This window comes from Triticum dicoccoides, chromosome 3B (assembly GCF_002162155.2).
Source record: "Triticum dicoccoides isolate Atlit2015 ecotype Zavitan chromosome 3B, WEW_v2.0, whole genome shotgun sequence".
Classification (NCBI taxonomy): domain Eukaryota; kingdom Viridiplantae; phylum Streptophyta; class Magnoliopsida; order Poales; family Poaceae; genus Triticum; species Triticum dicoccoides.
The window spans coordinates 851,977,904-851,999,009 of NC_041385.1; positions in this window are offsets into that span (position 1 = coordinate 851,977,904).

Genomic DNA, 21,106 nt, shown 5'->3' on the forward strand with positions numbered 1-21,106 from the left:
ATTCCAAAACGGAGAAAAATTGCCATTAGAATTAATTTGGAGTCGGTTTACTTACCGTACCGCATATATATTCCTTTTCGGAGTCTGAAACGTTCTGGAAAGTGTCCCTTATGTATTCCTCCGGGGTTACGGTTCCAACAATATTAGTTTCAATATTGATAGGATTACCTAAGATATAGTGTTTGATTCTTTGACCGTTCACCACCGAAATCAACTAAACCATAACCGATCATCACGTGAAATGGAGTAGTTTTCAATGGTGAAAATCACTATGTTGATCATATCTACTATATGATTCACGCTCGACCTTTCGGTCTCAGTGTTCCGAGGCCATATCTGCATATGCTAGGCTCGTCAAGTTTAACCTGAGTATTCTGCGTGTGCAAAACTGGCTTGCACCCGTTGTAGATGGACGTAGAGCTTATCACACCCGATCATCGCATGGTGTCTGGGCACGAAGAACTTTGGCAACGGTGCATACTCAGGGAGAACACTTTTATCTTGAAATTTAGTGAGAGATCATCTTATAATGCTACCGTCAATCAAAGAAAGATAAGATGCATAAAAGATAAACATCACATGCAATCAATATAAGTGATATGATATGGCCATCATCATCTTGTGCTTGTGATCTCCATCTCCGAAGCACCGTCATGATCACCATCGTCACCGGCGCGACACCTTGATCTCCATCGTAGCATCATTGTCATCTCGCCAACTATTGCTTGTACGACTATCGCTACCGCTTAGTGATAAAGTAAAGCAATTACAGGGCGATTGCATTTCATACAATAAAGCGACAACCATATGGCTCCTGCCAGTTGCCGATAACTCGGTTACAAAACATGATCATCTCATACAATAAAATATAGCATCATGTCTTGACCATATCACATCACAACATGCCTTGCAAAAGCAAGTTAGACATCCTCTACTTTGTTGTTGCAAATTTTACGTGGCTGCTATGGGCTGAGCAAGAACCATTCTTACCTACGCATCAAAACCACAACGATAGTTCGTCAAGTTAGTGTTGTTTTAACCTTCGCAAGGACCGGGCGTAGCCACACTCGGTTCAACTAAAGTTGGAGAAATAGACACCCGCTAGTCACCTGTGTGCAAACGGCGGTAAAACCAGCCTCACGTAAGCGTACGCGTAATGTCGGTTCGGGCTACTTCATCCAACAATACCGCTGAATCAAAGCATGACATGCTAGTAAGCAGTATGACTTGTATCGCCCACAACTCACTTGTGTTCTACTCGTGCATAAAACATCAACGCATAAAACCTAGGCTCGGATGCCACTGTTGGGGAATGTAGTAATTTCAAAAAATTTCCTACGCACACGCAAGATCATGGTGATGCATAGCAACGAGAGGCGAGAGTGTGGTCCACGTACCCTCATAGACCTGAAGCGGAAGCGTTAGAACAACGCGGTTGATGTAGTCGTACGTCTTCACGATCTGACCGATCCAAGTACCGAACGTACGGCACCTCCGAGTTCAGCACACGTTCAGCTCGATGACTATCCCCGGACTCCGATCCAGCAGGGTGACGGGGATGAGTTCCGTCAGCACGACGGCATGGTGACGGTGATGATGTTCTACCAACGCAGGGCTTCGCCTAAGCACCGCTATGATATGACCGAGGTGGAATATGGTGGAGGGGGGCACCACACACGGCTAAGGAACGACCACGAACATGAACTTGTGTGTCTATGGGGTGCCCCCCCTCCTCGGTATATAAAGGGGGGAAGAGGAGAGGGCCGGCCAAGGGGGTGGCGCCCTAGGAGGGGGAAACCTACTCCAAGTAGGTTTGCCCCTCCCTTTCCTAGTCCAAGAAGGAGGGGGAAGGAAGGAGTGGGAGAGGGGAAAGGTAAGAGGGCCCCCCCTTCCTCGTCCTATTTGGACTCAAGGGGAGGGAGCGCGCCTCTTGCCCTGGTCGGCCCCTCTCTCTCTCCACTAGGGCCCAACAAGGCCCATTAGTTCCCGGGAGGGGTTTCGGTAACCCCGGGTACTCCAGTATATATCTGATAACCCCCGAAACTTTTCCGGTGTTCGAATATAGTCGTCCAATATATCGATCTTTATGTCCCGACCATTTCGAGGCTCCTCGTCATGTCCGTGATCACATCCGGGTCTCTGAACAACCTTCGGTACATCAAAACTCATAAAACTCATAATATAACTGTCATCGTAATGTTAAGCATGTGGACCCTACGGGTTCGAGAACTATATAGACATGACCTAGAACTGTTTCCGGTCTATAACCAATAGCAGAACCTGGATGCTCATATTGGCTCCTCCATATTCTACAAAGATCTTTATCGGTCAAACCGCATAACAACATACGTTGTTCCCTTTGTCATCGGTATGTTACTTGCCCGAGATTCGATCGTCGATATCTCAATACCTAGTTCAATCTCGTTACTGGCAAGTCTCTTTACTCGTTACGTAATGCATCATTCCGTAACTAACTCATTAGCTACATTGCTTGCAAGGCTTATAGTGATGTGCATTACCGAAAGGGCCCAGAGATACCTCTCCGACAATCGGAGTGACAAATCCTAATCTTGAAATACGTCAACTCAACAAGTACCTTTGGAGACACCTGTAGAGCACCTTTATAATCACCCAGTTACGTTGTGACGTTTGGTAGCACAAAAAGTGTTCCTCCGGTAAACGGGAGTTACATAATCTCATAGTAATAGGAACATGTATAAGTCATGAAGAAAGCAATAGCAACAAACTAAACGATCAAGTGCTAAGCTAACTGAATGGGTAAAGTCAATCACATCATTCTCCTAATGATGTGATCCCGTTAATCCAATGACAACTCATGTCTATGGCTAGGAAACTCAACCATCTTTGATTTACGAGCTAGTCAAGTAGAGGCATACTAGTGACACTATGTTTGTCTATGTATTCACACATGTATCATGTTTCCGGGTAATACAATTCTAGCATGAATAATAAACATTTATCATGATATGAGGAAATAAATAATAACTTTATTATTGCCTCTAGGGCATATTTCCTTCAGTTTGGTAATTTCATATGTGGGTGGACCGGTGCTTGGGTACTGCCCTTTCTTGGACAAGCATCCCACTTATGATTAATCACTATTGCAAGCATCCGCAACTACAAAAGAAGTATTAAGGTAAACCTAACCATAGCATGAAACTAGTGGATCCAAATCAGCCCCTTACGAAGCAACGCATAAACTAGGGTTTAAGCTTCTGTCACTCTAGCAACCCATCATCTACTTATTACTTCCCAATGCCTTCCTCTAGGCCCAAATAATGGTGAAGTGTCATGTAGTCGACATTCACATAACACCACTAGAGGAGAGACAACATACATCTCATCAAAATATCGAACGAATACCAAATTCACATGACTACTAATAGCAAGACTTCACCCATGTCCTCAGGATCAAACGTAACTACTCACAAAGCATATTCATGTTCATGATCAGAGGAGTATTAATGTGCATTAAGGATCTGAACATATGATCTTCCACCAAGTAAACCAACTAGCATCAACTACATGGAGTAATCAACACTACTAGCAACCCAAAGGTACCAATTTGTGGTTTTGATCCAAGATTGGATACAACAGATGAACTAGGGTTTTGAGAGGAGATGGTGCTGGTGAAGGTGTTGATGGAGACTGGCCCCCACCCGACAAGAGGATCATTGGTGATGACGATGGTGCTGATTTCCCCCTCCCGGAGGGAAGTTTCCCCGGCAGAACAGCTCCGCCGGAGCCCTAGATTGGTTCCGCCAAGGTTCCACCTCGTGGTGGCGGAGTTTCGTCTCGTGAGCTTGCTTATGATTTTTTCCAGGGTAAAAGCCTTCATATAGCAGAAGATGGGCATCGGAGGGCCACCAGGGGGGCCACGAGACAGGGGGCGCGCCCAGTAGGGGGGGCGCCGCCCACCCTCGTGGCCAGGGTGTGGGCCCTTCTGGTACTTTCTTTGCTCAATAATTCTTATTAATTCCAAAAATGACTTGCGTGAAGTTTCAGCACTTTTGGAGCTGGGCAGAATAGGTTTCCAATATTTGCTCCTGTTCCAGCTAGAATCCCAGCTACCAGCATTCTCCCTCTTCATGATAAACCTTGCAAAATAAGAGAGAATAGTCATCAGTATTGTGACATAACATGTAATAACAACCCATAATGCAATAAATATCGATATAAAAGCATGATGCAAAATGGACGTATCAACTCCCCCAAGCTTAGACCTCGCTTGTCCTCAAGCGGAAGCCGATATCGAAAAATATGTCCACATGTTTAGAGATAGACTTGTCGATAAAATGGACATGAGGACATCATGATCATTTTTATAACAACAACATATATAGATTTTTTCATATGATTTCTCATGCTCAAGTAACAATCTATTCACAATGTCAAGTATGGATCATAAACTTCATTGAGAACTAGCAAACTATAATCTCAGTCACTGAATCAATTGCAATTTATCATAACATCAGAAAGAGTCAAGAATAGAGCTTTCCAGCAAGTCCACATACTCAACTATCGTATAGTCTTCTACAATTGCTAACACTAATGCAATACTTATGGTTATGGAGTTTTAATCGGACACAGAGAAAGATAGGGGCTTATAGTGTTGCCTTCCAATGTATTCACCTATGGGTGATGTCAACAATAATAGTTCATGCTAACTTACATCCAATTGGATATATATATCAGGATCATTCCAACACGAGGTGCTTGCCAAAGGATAAAATGAACAAGGGAGAGGTGAAGATCACCTTGAATCTTGCATAAAGTAAAAGACATAAAGTAAAAGATAGGCCCTTCACAGAGGGAAGCAGAGGTTGTCATGTGCTTTGAGGGTTGGATGCACAAAATCATAATGCAAAAGAACGTCACTTTATATTGCCACTTGTGATATGAACCTTTATTATGCAGTCTGTCTCTTTTAATACTTCCATATCACATGATCGTATAAAGCTTATTTTCTCCGCACTAATAAGTCATACATATTTAGAGAGCAATTTTTATTGCTTGCAACATGACAACTTACTTGAAGGATCTTACTCAATCCATAGGTAGGTATGGTGGACTCTCATGGCAAAACTTGGTTTAAGGATATTTGGAAGCACAAGTAGTATCTCTACTTGGTGCAAGGAATTTTTGGCTAGCATGAGGGGGAAAGGCAAGCTCAACATGTTGGACGATCCATGACAATATACTTTAACTAAGATGTGAGAAAACATAACCCATTACATTGTCTTCCTTGTCCAACATCAACTCTTTAGCATGTGATACTTAATGAGTGCTCACAATTAAAAAATATGTCCAAGATAGTATATTTATATGTGAAAACCTCTCTTTATTTATTACTTCCTATTAATTGCAACGATGACCAAAACTATGTTTGTCAACTCTCAACAACTTTCATGTCTCATACTCTTTATATGTGAAGTCATTACTATCCATAAGTTCAATATGAACTCTTTTATTTCTTTTTATTCTTTCTAATTCCTCAAGATCTTATCAAGATAGCAAAGCCCTTGACTCAACACTAACCTTTATTATAGATAGCTCACAGACTCGATTACATAGAAGGACCACAAAGAAAAACTCAAAACTAATTCATACCAAAACTTTATTCTACTAGATCTAGATATTACTAAAAGGATTGAACAAAGTAAAACGGTAAAGATAGGAGTTTGATGGTGATACGATACTGGGGCAACTCCCCCAAGCTTGGCAGTTTCCAAGGGGAGTGCCCATACTCATGTGATTATGTCCTCGGAGGTGGTGAAGAAGGAGGTGTTGATGATGTAGGCTTGCTCCTCAACTTGCGCTTGAGAATGGAATTTTGCTCCCTTAGATCATCGATCTTCTGCTCGAGGCTTAATATCCTTTTGTAGTTCCTGTTTGTTTTCCTGCAAGAGACGAAAAGGGATAAACTCGATCTTGGGCTTCTTTGCCATATCACGGAGGCTTGACTTATTAAACTCCACATGCATGTCCCCAGGTTGAGGTAAAGGGACTTCGTCTTCATGTGAGCTCGTCTCCTCCTTTCCCTTAGGCTCATAGTCTTCTTCTTCCTCAGTGGTCCAGCCCCAATGATCCAATTCCCCGTAGACTTTATGGTCTGCAAGGTAATCAGCCACATAGCTTTCTTCTTCCGAATCCTGGGACGACATATTGCTCTAATCTGCGGCAGAAACAGCTCGAAACGAAAACAGAAGATTTTTGCGTGATACGGTGGACAAAACCTTCGGGAGGTTATATAATGAATTTTTACCGACCAAAAGAAGTAACGTGCAAGAAAACGGTGTCCGGAAGGCACACGAGGTGCCCACGAGGCAGGGGGCGCGCCCAGTAAGGGTGGGCGCGCCCTCCACCCTCGTGGAGGGCTCATGTCCTTCCCGGATTACTTCTTGCTTTCCGAAATCCTTAAATATTCCAAAACAGAGAAAAATTGCCATTAGAATTGATTTGGAGTCGGTTTACTTACCGTACCACATACATATTCCTTTTCGGAGTCTGAAACGTTCTGGAAAGTGTCCCTTATGTATTCCTCTGGGGTTACGGTTCCAACAATATTAGTTTCAACATTGATAGGATTACCTAAGATATAGTGTTTGATTCTTTGAGCGTTCACCACCCTCGGACTTGTGCCTTCGAAGTTGTTGATTTTTATGGCACCAGAATGATAGACCTCCTTGATAACACATAATCACCTACGTTAAACTCATGTTTTTGTATTCTTTTGTCATGCCATCTTTTAACTTTTTCTCTAAACAGCTTGGCATTCTCATAGGCTTGGGTTCTCCATTCATCAAGTGAGCTAATATCAAATAACCTCTTCTCACACCAAGTTTGAAGTCATAGTTGAGCTCTTTAATAGCCCAATATGCCTTATGTTCAAGTTCAAGAGGTAAGTTACATGCTTTTCCATGAACCACCTTATATGGAGACATACCCATAGGAGTTTTATATGCAGTTCTATAGGCCCATCATGCATCATCAAATTTCTTGGACCAATTCTTTCTAGATCTATTGACAGTCTTTTGCAAAATTAATTTGAGCTCTCTATTACTCAACTCTACTTGACCACTAGATTGTGAGTGATAAGGAGATGCAATTCTATGATTAACATCATACTTAGCAAGCACTTTACGAAAAAAACCATGAATAAAATGTGAACCACCATCAGTCATGAGATATCTAGGGACTCCAAACCTCGGAAAAATAACTTCTTTAAGCATCTTAATAGAGGTGTTATGATCAGCACTACTAGTTGGAATAGCTTCTACCCACTTAGTAACATAATCAACAGCAACTAAAATATGTGTATATCCATTAGAGGCAGGAAAAGGTCCCATATAATCAAAGCCCCAAACATCAAATGGTTCAATGACAAGAGAATATTTCATAGGCATTTCTTGATGTCTACTAATATTACCAATTCTTTGACATTCATAACAAGACAAGACAAACTTACGAGCATCTCTGAAGAGAGTAGGCCAATAAAAACCGGATTGCAATACCTTATGTGAAGTTCTATCTCCAACGTGGTGTCCTCCATATGGTTCGGAGTGACACTTGCGTAGGATCTGTTCCTGTTCATGCTCAGGTACACAACGTCTAATTACACCATCTACTCCTTCTTTATAAAGGTGTGGGTCATCCCAAAAGTAATGTCTTAAATCATAAAAAAACTCTTTCTTTTGCTGGTATGTCAAACTAGGTGGTATAAATTTAGCAACAATGTAATTAGCATAATCAGCATACCATGGAGCAGTACGAGAAGTATTAATGACCGCTAATTGTTCATCAGGAAAGCTATCATCAATAGGTAGTGGGTCATCAAGAACATTCTCTAATCTAGACAAGTTGTCTGCAACGGGGTTCTCAGCTCCCTTTCTATCAATAATATGCAAATCAAATTCTTGGAGCAAGAGAACCCATCTAATAAGTCTAGGTTTAGCATCTTTCTTTTCCATAAGATATTTAATAGTAGCATGATCAGTGTGAATAGTTACTTTAGAATCAACAATATAAGGTCTGAACTTATCACAGGCAAATACAACTGCTAAGAATTCTTTTTCAGTAGTAGCATAATTTCTCTGGGCAGTATCAAGAGTTTTACTAGCATACTGGATAACATTTAATTTCTTATCAACTCTTTTCCCTAGAACAGCACCTACAGCATAATCACTAGCATCACACATAATTTCAAAGTGTAAATTCCAATCAAGTGGCTGAACAATAGGTGCAGTGATCAAAGCTTTCTTAAGTATTTCAAATGCTTCTACACAATCATCATCAAAGACAAAAGGAATATCTTTTTGCAATAAATTAGTCAGAGGCCTAGAGATTTTAGAAAAGTCCTTAATGAACCTCCTACAAAATCGGCATGACCAAGGAAACTTCTTATACCTTTAATGTCATTGGGACATGGCATCTTTTCAATAGCATCAACTTTAGCTTTATCAACTTCAATATCTCTTTCAGAGTTTTATGCCCCAAGACAATGCCTACATTTACCATAAAGTGGCACTTTTCCCAATTCAAGACGAGACTAGTGTCTTCACATCTCTGCAAAACTCAATCAAGGTTGCTCAAGCAATCATCAAAAGAGGATCCATAAACAGAGAAATCATCCATGAATACCTCACAAATATTTTCACAAAAGTCAGAGAATATAGCCATCATGCATCTTTGAAAGGTAGCAGGTGCATTACATCAACCAAAAGGCATACGTCTATAAGCAAAAGTACAGAAAGGGCAAGTAAAAGTAGTTTTTGATTGATCCTCCGCTGACACGGGTATTTGAGAGAAACCAGAATAACCATCTAGAAAGCAGAAATGTGTATGTTTTGATAGTCTCTCTAGCATTTGATCAATAAAAGGTAAAGCGTGATGATCTTTCTTAGTAGCTTTATTTAATTTACCTAAATCAATTACCATCCTATAACCTGTAATAACTCTTTGCGGGATCAATTCATCTTTATCATTAGGAACAATAGTAATACCTCCCTTCTTAGGGACGCAATGGATAGGACTTACCCAATCACTATCAGCAACGGGATAAATTATACCTGCCTCAAGGAGTTTTAGTATCTCCTTTCTTACCACTTCTTTCATCTTAGGATTTAAACGCCGTTGATGATCTCTAACTGGTGTGGAACCTTCGTCCAATTTAATTTTGTGTTGGCATAGAGTGGGACTAATGCCCTTAAAATCATCCAGAGTATATCCAATAGCAGCACGGTGCTTCTTCAGAGTTTTCAATAATCTCTCCTCTTCTTGCTCTGAAAGGTTAGCACTAATAATAACAGGATATATCTTCTTTTCATCAAGATAAGCATATTTAAGATTATCAGGTAAAGGTTTGAGCTCAAACACGGGATCACCCTTGGGTGGAGGGGGATCCCCTAGGATTTCAACAAGTAAGTTGTGTTTTAGAATAGGACCCTATTTAAGGAATAGTTCATCTATCTCCCTTCTTTCATTCATAAACATATCATTTTCATGGTCTAGCAAATATTGTTCTAAAGGATCAGTAGGAGGCACGACAATAGAAGCAAGACCAATAATTTCATCCTTACTAGGCAATTCTTTATCATTGGGTTGTCTACGAAATTTAGCAAAATTAAACTCATGTTTCATATCCCCCAAGCCAATTGTAACAACGTCCTTTTCACAATCAATCTTAGCATTGACAGTATTCAAGAAGGGTCTACCAAAAATAATGGGACAAAAGCTATCTTGTGGGGAACCAAGAACAAGAAAATCAGCAAGGTATTTAACTTTCCCACACAAGACTTCAACATCTCTAACAATCCCAACTGGTGTAATAGTATCTCTATTGGCAAGCTTAATTGTAACATCAATACCTTCTATTTCAGCGGGTGCAATATCATGCATAATTTCTTCATATAAGGAAAAAGGTATTGCACTAGCACTAGCACCCATATCACATAAGCCATGATAACAATGATCTCCTATTTTAATAGAAATAACAGGCATGCCTACAACAGGTCTATCTATCTTAGCATCTGGTCTAGCAATATTAGCAGTTTCACCACAGAAGTAAATAACATGCCCATCTATATTATCATCCAGGAGATCTTTAACCATAGCAATACTAGGTTCAACTTTGATTTTCTCAGGAGGTGTATATGTTATAGTATTACTCTTACGAACCACAATTGAAGCTTTAGCATGATCCTTTATTCTAACAGGAAAAGGTGGTTTCTCAACAAAACTAGTAGGAACAATAGGATCATTATAAGTGATAGTCTTTTCTTCAACTGTAATAGGTGCAACTACTTTTACTTCAGTGGGAGGATTATATTTAAACAACTTCTCCTTAGGAGGATCAACGTGAGTAGCAAAAGATTCATAGAAAGAAGCTACTATCTCAGAGTCAAGTCCATATTTAGCGCTAAATCCACAAAAAGCATCGGTATCCATAAAAGATTTAACACAATCAAACTTAGGTGTCATACCTGACTCCTTACCATCGTCGGAACCCCAATCTTCAGAGTTGTGTTTAATTCTTTCCAGAAAATCCCTTTTAAATTCTATAGTCTTCATCATATAAGAACCAGCACAGGAAGTATCAAGCATGGTGCGATCATTGGGAGAAAGCCGAGCATAAATTTTTTGAATAATCATAACTCTTGAGAGCTCATGATTGGGGCATGAATATAACATTGACTTAAGCCTCCCCCAAGCTTGAGCGATGCTTTCTCCTTCGTGAGGCCAGAAATTATATATGTAATTACAATCACAATGAACAAGATGCATAGGATAGAACTTCTGGTGAAATTCCAATTTCAATCGTTTATAGTTCCAAGATCCTGTATCATCACATAGCCTATACCGTGTCAATGCATCTCCCTTCAAAGATAAAGGGAAGACCTTCCTCTTGACAACATCATCGGGAATACCTGCAAGCTTAAATAATCCACAAACTTCATCCAGATAGATAAGGTGTAAATCAGGATGCAAAGTAAACATTTTCAGTAGGTTCAGTAGGTTGAGGAGAAACTCTTTGCTCTACTGGTCGGCATGAAGATGCCCCGAACAAGCCCCTCAAAGGATTAGTTTCCATAGTAACAAGTGAAACAAAATTTCAGCACACTATATAAATATTTCCTTACCAAGTTCCACTCACCAAAGGCGCTTCACTCCCTGGCAACGGCACCAGAAAAGAGTTTTGATGACCCACAAGTATAGGGGATCTATCATAGTCCTTTCGATAAGTAAGAGTGTCGAACCCAACGAGGAGCAGAAGGAAATGACAAGCCGTTTTCAGTAAGGTATTCTTTGCAAGCACTGAAATTGTAGGTAACAGATAGTTTTGTGATAGGATAATTTGTAATGGGTAACAAGCAATGAAGGTAAATAAAGTGCAGCAAGGTGGCCCAATCCTTTTTGTAGCAAAGGACAATCCTGGAAAATTTCTTATAATGAGAAAAGCGCTCCCGAGGACACATGGGAATTATCGTCAAGCTATTTTTCATCACTCTCATATGATTCGCGTTTGGTACTTTGATAATTTGATATGTGGGTGGACCGGTGCTTGGGTACTGCCCTTTGTTGGACAAGCATCCCACTTATGATTAACCCCTATTGCAAGCATCCGCAACTACAAAAGAAGTATTAAGGTAAACCTAACCATAGCATGAAACTACTCGATCCAAATCAGCCCCTTACGAACCAACACATAAACTAGGGTTTAAGCTTCTGTCACTCTAGCAACCCATCATCTACTTATTACTTCCCAATGCCTTCCTCTAGGCCCAAATAATGGTGAAGTGTCATGTAGTCGACGTTCACATGACACCACTAGAGGAGAGACAACATACATCTCATCAAAATATCGAACGAATACCAAATTCACATGACTACTAATAGCAAGAGTTCCCATGTTCTCAGGAACAAACGTAACTACTCACAAAGCATATTCATGTTCATGATCACAGGAGTATTAATATGCATTAAGGATCTGAACATATGATCTTCCACCAAGTAAACCAATTAGCATCAACTACAAGGAGTAATCAACACTACTAGCAACCACATGTACCAATTTGTGGTTTTGATACAAGATTGGATACAAGAGATGAACTAGGGTTTTGAGAGGAGATGGTTGTGGAGAAGATGTTGATGGAGATTGACCCCTTCCCGACGAGAGGATCATTGGTGATGATGATGGTGATGATTTCCCCTTCCCGAGGAGGGAAGTTTCCCCGGCAGAACAGCTCCGCCAGAGCCCTAGATTGGTTCCGCCAAGGTTCCGCCTCATGGCGGCAGAGTTTCGCCCCGTGAGCTTGCTTATGATTTTTTTCCAGGGTAAAAGCCTTCATATAGCAGAAGATGGGCACCGGAGGGCCACCAAGGGCCCCACGAGACAGGGGGGCGCGCCCCTGATACGTTTCCAACGTATCTATAATTTTTGATTGCTCCATGCTACTCTATCTACTGTTTTGGACTATATTGGGCTTTATTTTTCACTTTTATATTACTTTTGGGACTGACGTATTAACCGGAGGCCCAGCCTAGAATTGATGTTTTTTGCCTTTTTTCAGTATTTCGATGAAACAGAATATCAAACGGAGTCCAAACGGAATGAAACCTTCGGGATCGTGATTTTCCAACCGAACGTGATCCAGGAGACTTGGGCCCTACTCCAAGAAGTGTCCGAGGAGGTCACGAGGGTGGAGGGCGCCCCCCTGGGCGCGCCCCCTACCTCGTGGGCCCCTCGGAGCTCCACCGACATACTCCTTCCTCCTATATATACCTACGTATCCCCGAATGATCAGAACAGGAGCCAAAAACCTAATTCCACCGCCGCAACTTTCTGTATCCACGAGATCCCATCTTGGGGCCTATTCCGGAGCTCCACCGGAGGGGGCATCCACCACGGAGGGCTTCTACATCATCACCATAGCCCCTCCGATAAAGTGTGAGTAGTTTACTTCAGACCTTCGGGTCCATAGCTAGTAGCTAGATGGCTTCTTCTCTCTTTTTGGATCTCAATACAATGTTCTCCCCCTCTCTCATGGAGATCTATTCGATGTAATCTTCTTTTTGCGGTGCGTTTGTTGAGACCGATGAATTGTGGGTTTATGATCCATCTATGGAAAATATTTGATTCTTCTCTGAATTCTTTTATGTATGATTGAGTTATCTTTGCAAGTCTCTTTGAATTATCTTTTTGGTTTGTCCAACTAGATTGGTAGTCCTTGCAATGGGAGAAGTGCTTAGCTTTGGGTTCAATCTTGCGGTGTCCTTACTCAGTGACAGAAAGAGTTGCAAGGCACGTATTGTATTTTTGCCATCGAGCATAACAAGATGGGGTTTTTATCATATTGCATGAATTTATCCTTCTACATCATGTCATCTTGCTTACGGTGTTACTCTGTTTTTTACTTAATACTCTAGATGCATGCTGGATAGCGGTCGACGAGTGGAGTAATAGTAGTAGATGCAGAATCGTTTCGATCTACTTATTTTGGACGTGATGCCTATATACATAATCATTGCCTAGATATACTCATAACTTTGCTCAATTTTGTCAATTGCTCAACAGTAATTTGTTCACCCACCGTAGAATACGTATGCTCTTGAGAGAAGCCACTAGTTAAACCTATGGCCCCCGGGTCTATTCTCGTCATATCAATCTATATCACTTTATTTACTTGCTTTGTTTTTTACTTTGACTTTACTTTTTACTTTGCATCTATCTATCAAAAATACCAAAAATATTATCTCTATCAGATCTCACTCTCGTAAGTGGCCGTGAAGGGATTGACAACCCCTAAGCCTTGGTTGCGAGTTGCTATCATTTTGTGTAGGTACGAGGGACTTGTGCGTGGTCTCCTACTGGATTGATACCTTGGTTCTCAAAAACTGAGGGAAATACTTACGCTACTTTACTGCATCATCCTCTCCTCTTCAGGGAAATCCAACGCAGTGCTTAAGAGGTAGCAAGAAGAATTTCTGGCACCGTTGTCGGGGAGGCTCACGCAAGCAAGTCAACCATACCATGTACCCATCGCAATCCCTATCTCTCGCATTACATTATTTCCCATTTGCCTCTCATTTGCCTCTCCCCCACTTCACCCTTGCCGTTTTATTTGCCCTCTCTTTCCCAATCTCCTCCTCTCTTTCCCGTTTGCCTTTTTCCCTTTCCCTTTCTGTTTGCTTGTGTGTTGGATTACTTGTTGCCATGGCACAAGATAATACCAAATTGTGTCATTTCTCGAATACCAATAATAATGATTTCCTTAGTACTCCGATTGCTCCTCTTAATAATGATGAGTCTTGTGAAATCAATACCGCTTTGTTGAATCTTGTTATGAAAGATCAACTCGCGGCCTTCCTAGTGAAGATGCCGCTACTCATCTAAACAATTTTGTTGATATGTGTGATATGCAAAAGAAGAAAGATACGGATAACAATATTGTCAAATTGAAGTTATTTCCGTTTTCACTTAGAGATCGTGCTAAAGTTTGGTTTTCATCTTTGCCTAAAAATAGTATTGACTCTTGGAACAAGTGCAAAGATACTTTTACCTCTAAGTATTTTCCTCCCGCTAAGATTATCACTCTTAGGAACGACATCATGAATTTTAAACAACTTAATCATGAGAATGTTGCCCAATCTTGGGAAAGAATGAAATTAATGCTTCGCAATTGCCCTACTCATAGTTTGAATTTATGGATGATCATACAAAAAATGTATGTCAGATTGAATTTTGCTTCTAGAAATCTTTTAGATTCGGCCGTGGGAGGCACTTTTATGGACATTACGTTAGGGGAAGCTACCAAATTGCTTGATAATATTATGGCTAATTATTCTCAACGGCACACAGAAAGATCTTCTAGTAAAAAGGTGCATGCTATAGAAGAAATCAATGTTTTGAGTGAAAAGATGGATGAACTTATGAAGATGTTTGCTCCTAAAAATACTCCTCTTGATCCCAATGATATGCCTTTATCTACTTTGCTCGAGAATAATAATGAATCTATGGATGTGAATTTTGTTGGTAGGAATAGATTTGGAAACAACGCTTATAGAGGGAATTTTAATCCTAGGCCTTATCCTAGTAATCCTTCTAATAATTATGGAAATTCCTACAATAACTCTTATGGAAATTTTAATATGATGCCCTCTGAATTTGAGAGTAGTGTTAAAGAGTTTAATTCACAAAAGAATTTTAATGCTTTGCTTGAAGAGAAATTGCTTAAAGTTGATGATTTGGCTAGGAACGTTGATAGAATTTCTCTTGAAATTGATTCTTTAAAGCTTAGATCTATTACTCCTAATCATGATATCAATGAGTCTCTCAAAGCCATGAGAATTTCCATTGATGAGTGCAAGGAAAGAACCGCTAGGATGCATGCTTCCAAAGATGCTTTTATTAAAGCATGTTCTTCCCATCCCTATGAAAATCAAGATGAAGATCTAAAAGTTATTGATGTGTACCCCATTAAATCTTTGTTTTGCAATATGAATCTTGGTGAATCTGAAGATTATCTTCCTTTACCTAGAAGGCATTTTAAGAATTCGGAGTTTCTAGATCTTGATGATGAAAGTGGGATTGAAATTAATAAAAACCGTGATGTTGCTAAACCCACTATTTTGGATCTCAAGGAATTTAATTATGAAAATTGCTCTTTGATTGGTTGTATTTCCTTGTTGCAATCCGTGCTAGATTCTCCTCATGCTTATAGTCAAAATAAGGCCTTTACCGAACATATTGTTGATGCTTTGATGCAATCTTATGAAGAAAAACTTGAGTTGAAAGTTTCTATACCTAGAAAACTCTATAATGAGTGGGAACCTACTATTAAAATTAAAATTAAAGATTTTCATTTTCATGCTTTGTGTGATTTGGGTGCTAGTGTCTCTACTATTTCCAAAACTTTATGTAATTTGCTAGATTTTCGTGATTTTGATGATTGCTCTCTAAACTTGCATCTTGCGGATTCCACTATTAAAAAACCTATGGGAAGGATTAATGATGTTCTTATTGTTGCAAATAGGAATTATGTGCCTGTAGATTTTATCGTTCTTGATATAGATTGCAATCTTTCATGTCCTATTATTCTTGGTAGACCTTTCCTTAGAACGATTGGTGCAATTATTGATATGAAGGAAGGGAATATTAGATTCCAATTTCCCTTAAAGAAGGGTATGGAACAATTCCCTAGAAAGAAAATAAAATTACAATATGAATCTATCATGACAGCCACTTATGGATTGCCTACCAAAGATGGCAATACCTAGATCTATCCTTGCTTTTATGCCTAGCTAGGGGCGTTAAACGATAGCGCTTGTTGGGAGGCAACCCAATTTTATTTTGTGTTTTTTTGTTTTTGCTTCTTTTAGGAATAAATAATCCATCTAGACTCTGTTTAGATGTGGTTTTATGTTTTAATTAGTGTTTGTGCCAAGTAGGACCTATAGGATAACCTACGATGATAGTTGATTTGATTCTGCTGAAAAAACAGAAACTTTGCACGTGCGAATATAATTATGATAAATCACAGGAACGTGATTTTGAGTTGATTCTTTTTTCTGCTGATCAATAAACAAATTTACCAGGACTTCCTATTTTTGTAGAATTTTTAGAGTTCCAGAAGTTTGCGTTAGTGACAGATTGCTACAGACTGTTCTGTTTTTGACAGATTCTATTTTTCGTGTGTTGTTTGCTTATTTTGATGAATCTATGGCTAGTGAATTAGTTTATAAACCATAGAGAGGTTGGAATACAGTAGGTTTAACACCAATATAAATAAAGAATGAGTTCATTACAGTACCTGGAAGTAGTCTTTTGTTTTCTTTCTCTAACGGAGCTCACGAGATTTCTGTTGAGTTTTGTGTTGTGAAGTTTTCAAGTTTTGGGTGAATTCTTTTGATGGATTATGGAACAAGGAGTGGCAAGAGCCTAAGCTTGGGGATGCCCATGGCACCCCCAAGATAATCCAAGGACACAAGAAAGTCAAAGCTTGGGGATGCCCCGGAAGGCATCCCCTCTTTCGTCCACTTCCATCAGTAATTTACTTGGAGCTATATTTTTATCACCAACATGATATGTGTTTTACTTGGAGCGTCTTGTATTATTTGTGTCTTTGCTTGTTAGTCTACCACAATCATCCTTGCTGTACACATCTTTTGAGAGAGCCATACATGAATTTTAATTTGTTAGAATACTCTATGTGCTTCACTTATATCTTTTGAGCTTGATAGTTTTGCTCATAGTGCTTCACTTATATCTTTTGAGCGTGATAATTTTTGCTCTAGTACTTCACTTAGATCTTTTAGAGCACGGTGGTGGATTTGTTTTAAAGAAACTATTTGATCTCTCATGCTTCACTTAGATTATTTTGAGAGTCTTTAATAGCATGGTAATTTGCTTAACGTTAATATACTTGGTGTTCAAGATATGTGAAACTTTCTTTTGAGTGAATTGAATACTAAGATAAGTTTGATGCTTGATAATTGTTTTGAGATATGGACGTGATAATATGAAAGTCGTGCTAGTTGGGTGATTATGAATTTGAGAAATAGTTGTGTTGAAGTTTGCAAATCCCGTAGCATGCACGTATGGTTAAAGTTGTGTAACAAATTTGAAACATGAAGTGTACCTGGCTTGTGCATCCTTATGAGTGGCGGTCGGGGATGAGCGATGGTCTTTTCCTACCAATCTACCCCCTTAGGATCATGCGCGTAGTACTTGAATTTTTGATGACTTCTAAATTTTTGCAATAAGTATATGAGTTCTTTTGACTAATGTTGAGTCCATGGATTATAGGCACTCTCACCTTTCCGCTATTGCTAGCCTCTTCGGTACCGTGCATTGCCCTTTCTCACCTTGAGAGTTGGCGCAAACTTCGCTGGTGCATCCAAACCCCGTGATACGATATGCTCTATCACACATAAACCTCCTTATATCTTCCTCAAAACAGCCACCATACCTACCTATCATGGCATTTCCATAGCCATTCCGAGATATATTGCCATGCAACTTCCATCATCATATTCATGACATACATTACTTTTGTCATATTGCCATTGCATGATCATGTAGTTGACATCGTATTTGTGGCAAAGCCACCATGCATTATTTTTCATACATGTCACTCTTGATTCATTGCACCATCCCGGTACATCGCCGGAGGCATTCATATAGAGTCCTATCTTGTTCTAAGTTTCGAGTTGTAATCCTTGTGTTGTAATCAATAGAAGTGTGATGATCATCATTATTAGAGCATTGACCAAATAAAAAAAAGAGAAAGGCCAAAAAGAAAAAAAGAAAGGCCCAAAAAAATATAAAAAGGGCAATGCTACTATCTCTTTTTCCACACTTGTGCTTCAAAGTAGCACCTTGTTTTTCATGTAGTGAGTCTCATATATGTGCTTCAAAGTAGCACCTTGTTTTTCATGTATTGAGTCTCATAAGTTGTCTTTTTATACTAGTGGGAATTTTTCATTATAGAACTTGGCTTGTATATTCCTACGATGGGCTTCCTCAAATGCCCTAGGTCTTCGTGAGCAAGCAAGTTGGATGCACACCCACTAGTTTTCTTTTGTTGAGCATTCATAGCTCTAGTGCATCCATTGCATGGCAATCCCTACTCCTCATGTTGACATCAATTGATGGGCATCTCCATAGCCCGTTAATTATCCTCGTCAATGTGCGACTGTCTCCTTTTTTGTCTTCTCCATACAATCCCCATCATCATATTCTATTCCACCCATAGTGCTATATCCATGGCTCACGCTCATGTATTGCGTGAAGGTTGAAAAAGTTTGAGATTATTTAAGTATGAAACAATTGCTTGGCTTGTCATCAGGGGTATAGAAGTTGGGAACATCTTTGTGTGACGAAAATGAAGCATAGCCTAACTATATGATTTTGTAGGGATGAACTTTCTTTTGCCATGTTGTTTTGAGAAGACATGATTGCTTTGATTAGTATGCTTGAAGTATTATTATTTTTGTGTCAATATGAACTTTTGTCTTGAATCTTTCGGATCTGAATATTCATATCACAATTAAGAAGATTTACATGGAAATTATGCCAAAGTATCACTCCGCATCAAAAATTCTTTTTTATCATTTACCTACTCAAGGACGAGCAGGAATTAAGCTTGGGGATGCCTGATACGTCTCCAACGTATCTATCATTTTTTATTGCTCCATGCTACTTTATCTACTGTTTCGGACTATATTGGGCTTATTTTCCACTTTTATATTACTTTTGGGACTAACCTATTAACCGGAGGCCCAGCCCAAAATTGTTGTTTTTTGCCTTTTTCAGTATTTCGAAGAAACAGAATATCAAACGGAGTCCAAACAGAATGAAACCTTCGGGATCGTGATTTTCCAACCGAACGTGATCCAGGAGACTTGGACCCTACTCCAAGAAGTGTCTGAGGAGGTCACAAGGGTGGAGGCCCCCCTCCCCCGGGCGCACCCCCTACCACGTGGGCCCCTCGGAGCTCCACCGACGTACTCCTTCCTCCTATATATACCTAAGTATCCCTGAATGATCAGAACAGGAGCCAAAAACCTAATTCCACTGCCGCAACTTTGTGTATCCATGAGATCCCATCTTGGGGCCTGTTCCGGAGCTCCGCCGGAAGGGGCATCCACCACGGAGGGCTTCTATATCATCACCATAGCCCCTCCGATGAAGTGTGAGTAGTTTAGTTCAGACCTTCGGGTCCATAGCTAGTAGCTAGATGGCTTCTTCTCTCTTTTTGGATCTCAATACAATGTTCTCCCCCTCTCTCGTGGAGATCTATTCGATGTAATCTTCTTTTTGCGGTGCGTTTGTTGAGAACGATGAATTGTTGGTTTGTGATCCAGTATTATCTATGGAAAATATTTGATTCTTCTCTGAATTCTTTTATGTATGATTGAGTTATCTTTGCAAGTCTCTTCGAATTATCTTTTTGGTTTGGCCAACTAGATTGGTAGTCGTTGCAATGGGAGAAGTGCTTAGCTTTGGGTTCAATCTTGCGGTGTCCTTACTCAGTGACAGAAAGAGTTGCAAGGCACGTATTGTATTGTTGCCATCGAGGATAACAAGATGGGGTTTTTATCATATTGCATGAATTTGTACATCATGTCATCTTGCTTACGGTGTTACTCTGTTTTTTACTTAATACTCTAGATGCATGCTGGATAGCGGTCGATGAGTGGAGTAATAGTAGTAGATGCAGAATCATTTTGATCTACTTGTTTTGGATGTGATGCCTATATACATGATCATTGCCTAGATATACTCATAACTATGCTCAATTATGTCAATTGCTCAACAGTAATTTGTTCACCCACCGTAGAATACTTATACTCTTGAGAGAAGCCACTAGTGAAACCTATGGCCCCCGGGTCTATTCTCATCATATCAATCTATATCACTTTATTTACTTGCTTTGTTTTTACTTTGCCTTTACTTGTTACTTTGCATCTATCTATCAAAAATACCAAAAATATTATCTCTATCGGATCTCATTCTCGTAAGTGACCGTGAAGGGATTGACAACCCCTAAGCGTTGGTTGCGAGTTGCTATCGTTTTGTGTAGGTACGAGGGACTTGTGTGTGGTCTCCTACTGGATTGATACCTTGGTTCTCAAAAAACTGAGGGAAATACTTACGCTACTTTACTGCATCATCCTCTCCTCTTCGGGGAAATCCAACGCAGTGCTCAAGAGGTAGCAGGCCCCACCCTCGTGGCCAGGGTGTGGGCCCCCTTAGGTACTTTCTTTTCTCAATAATTCTTATTAATTCCAAAAATGACTTTCGTGGAGTTTCAGGACTTTTGGAGCTGTGCAGAATAGGTTTCCAATATTTGCTCCTTTTCTAGCCAGAATCCCAGTTGCCGGCATTCTCCCTCTTCATGATAAACCTTGTAAAATAAGAGAGAATAGCCATAAGTATTGTGACATAATGTGTAATAACAGCCCATAATGCAATAAATATCGATATAAAAGCATGATGCAAAATGGTCGTATCAGCTAACCATTGGGGAGAGCACAACTCATCCAGCAACCTCTTCGAGCAGTCCATCTTATATGCACACCATCT